This window comes from Sinohyriopsis cumingii, chromosome 2 (genome assembly GCF_028554795.1).
Source record: "Sinohyriopsis cumingii isolate HCF-2022 chromosome 2, ASM2855479v2, whole genome shotgun sequence".
NCBI lineage: Eukaryota > Metazoa > Mollusca > Bivalvia > Unionida > Unionidae > Sinohyriopsis > Sinohyriopsis cumingii.
The window spans coordinates 9,607,985-9,611,690 of NC_142962.1; positions in this window are offsets into that span (position 1 = coordinate 9,607,985).

The following is a 3,706-nucleotide window of genomic DNA, read 5'->3' on the forward strand; positions in this document are numbered from 1 at the left end:
TGATTATGACAGAACCAGGTACTCAGTTTGCATTTAAGAGAGATAACTCTACTGGAACTAGACAGGGGTAAGAGTTATCTAGTCACAACAAGCACATTTTCAGCCATGTGTACTATATTTATATTTTTTAAAAATCATAAAAAAATACAAAATATGATCTAGATAGAAATTAACATAAACTCACATGTTGCCAAGAGGCTCAACTTTTTTTTAAAGCCTAACAGAAAGTACAACTCTTACATAATGCACCTATCACAGCTAGTGTTGTTCTTTATTTCTCAATCCAATGTTCCTACACCCTAAGCTCCGCCCACCTGGACTAGCGCAATTGGTACCATTATACCTACAATAACCTCCCATGAAGCGAGGATGAAGCCACAGAATTGCAAAAATAAGCCTTACTGAAAATCGCAACAACAAATAAAAAGGATTGCGGTGATTGGGTGCCGAGTATGAGACTTCGCCCTCTCTGCTGCTATCATTTAAATTTTTTATCAAAACCGACTCGGTATCGTGATCGAGGATCGTGTAAATTTATCGTCACAAACCCATGCGAGGTTGTCTGAACTCGACTAAAGAATTTTTTAAAATTATTTATGTCCATATCACAGCTACACCAAGTCTGATGAATATTTCGCAGAGTATGTATATCAACACCATTGAACACAGCAAAAATATTACAATTATCTCTGATCACTTTTGGTATTTGTGTATTCCGTTGAGTAACATAGATCACGTCTGTGTTTTTATGTCTTCCCCGCGAGAATATCGTTTACTTAAGTCATTAGTAAGCTTTTCGAACACAAATACTAATATTTCGCGCAATGCACAACAAAACGCGACCCCAACATCTAACACACCTAATTAATCCTATTTCAATTTACTAATTATGTATATCCACCAATATCCTAACCCCTTCTCCACATAGTTATTTATCTCTAGTCAGCTTTATATAGCTGGCACCAAAGAACACTCTTATTTCTCTAACTGGGTTAGAATAACCCCAATGCATGCCCTGAAGGGCTTTTAATCTTTAATCAGTAAGTTATAACCAATTACTTATGGAACTGTTAATAAAGAGTGAATACCCAACTGGATGTGAATAAGGAATCAGTAACCATGTGTATGTATAAATAGTTGAATCGGGAATACGTAAGTAGTTAAGTGGGACGATCTAGGGACAATGGGACTTATCATTAAAAACACCCCTGGGACGATCTGGGGACTACGTAAATTTAACATGGAGAAAAATCGTGGGACTGTATAGGGACAATGGGAATTAACATGGGGGAATAGTTCGTGGGACTGTCTGGGGACAAGGGGAATTTAACATGGGGAATAAATCGTGGGACTGTATAGGGACAATGGGAAATTAACATGGAAATAAATCGTGGGCCTGTAATGGGATTTTAAAAAAAAATAAAAAAGGGGGGGGGGGGTTGGCAATTAAAAGTCGATCTCTTTTCGAGAAATTGGAGTGGCCCTGAAAAGGGCCTTTGGGTTTCATCATCATCTTCTTCTTTTATTTCCTCCACTGCTTCCACCAAGTTCTCACTTTTGCCAGTATTCCTTTCTTCTTCTTCTTCTCCTTCTCTGGAATCCAGTCTGGATGACCTATTGCTCGGAATTTCTCCTGTATTATGATCCAATTGTTGTTGAGTTTGTCAAAGGCCTCTTTTTTCTTTAAGTTTTCCTTATCCTTTCGTTCTTTATTCCACTTGTCTTTGATCTTCTTTACTTCTTCCTCCATTACTTTTCTCATAAGTTCTTCCGGTTTCTTAAGCTGGTCCAGGCCGTTTTTGACAAAGGACCACTCTGTCCATTCCATTACGTCTTCCAAAAAGCACCTTACTTCTATCACATTATCCATGGCTTCCTTTAAGTGACCAATCTTTACATACTCTGGATCTATAAAGCCTCTTTGTCTTTTTACTTCTTCTAGCATCTCTTTCACCAGATCCATAGCTAATTTCAGGTTGGTCACTTGCCTTCTGACAAAATCCCGGGTAACTTCATGCTTCCATTCTCGTTCAATCCTTTCCACTACATAAGCTCCATCCACCATCCAATACCAAATGTCCTTCAACTGGTTAAACAATTCTGTTACAGCTACCATCTTCCTTGTCTTTATTCCGTAGAATGGTTCGAACATCAAACCTTGTGGGTTCATATAGTTAAAGCGCGGACGTGAAGGAAAACATCCCCCTAAGACATAAAATTTATATTACCTAGATCATTACTTAAAACGCGCAGACGTGAAGGAAAACATTCCCTACTTTTCTCATTTCATATGATCTACTATCCACATACGTGAAGCAGCAATAAACAAACTCCAAATCTACTATCCACACACGCAAAGCATTAAAATGAAACCCTAATCTACTATACACACAAACCAACTTAAGCTCTTACATAACCCAATAATCTACTATCCACAAAAACGTACGTGAGCGCTTACACACACACACACACACACACACACACACACACTTTTAAAAAAAGAGTCAGTGTTTATATTCACACTACTCTATACACACACATTGGCAAAACGATTACTATTTCTTTTCTAGAGTATTGGGTAGCCCTGAAAGGGCTGTTTGTTTTTGAACTCCAGTGACACCTGGTTAATGATGGCACCTTCCAGGCCTGGCACCACACACACGTCTTCTTCCCCAGTCTCTTTTCACTCTTTTTGGGGGAAAGCAGAGGCGGGATAAGTGGCTTCAGAACCCCAATCTTCTGTCTCTGGGATTCTGAAATTTCCTCTCTCCTTTTCTTCCTCTTCTTTGTTTCTTCTCTCATCCTCTTCTTTGTTTCTTCTCTTCTCCTCTTCTTTGTTTCTTCTCTCCTCTTCTTTCATCCTTCCCTCTTCTACGATGGCCTCCGCAGCCAGCTCATTCACTATACGCCTGGCCTATTCCAGGTGTACATGAAGTTCAAGCAGTTTTGCTAGTCTGGTGTTCATTCTGGTGGTGTTGATCAATCAACAAGGGTAGCTAGATTGCCGAACGATTTTTAATTTATACTGAAAGCGCGGACGTGATGGAAAACATCCCCTAAAACAAAATTGATCTTACCTAGATCATGACCAAACAAACGCGCGGACCTAAAAGAAACACTCACTCACTTTCTATACTACCCATCACTATTCTAAAAAATTTTGTTAAACAAATAATATACTATCCACATACGCAAAGCAATCCAATCAAACCCCAAATCTACTCTCCCCACACGTCAAACAGCAAAAAAGAAAAACATCATCATAATATACTATCCACACAAACGTACGTGAGCACTTACAAACACACAATCATATACACAAACACATACACTCACACTATAAAACAACAGTCATTGTTTATATTCACACTACTCTACATATACACATTGGCAAATGGATTACTATTTCTTTTCTAGAGTATTGGGTAGCCCTGAAAAGGGCTGTATTTTTTTGTTTGCTATGGCAATCTTTTAGTTTCTAAGAATGCGATGTCCTTTGACGATAGACTTTCTGACGATAGGTCTGCTTCTTCGGAAAGAGAAGAAGAACTCTTTGGTGTCGATACGACAATCGACAAAGCCTCTGTCAGGTTCAGGTTGCTGCTGCTGTTGCTGCTGTTGCTGCTCTCTCTGCTGTTTCTGAAGTCTGTACTTCTCTGTCCATTCTTCTTTCTCCCTGTTCACTTCTTCTCTGAAGAGCCCTTCT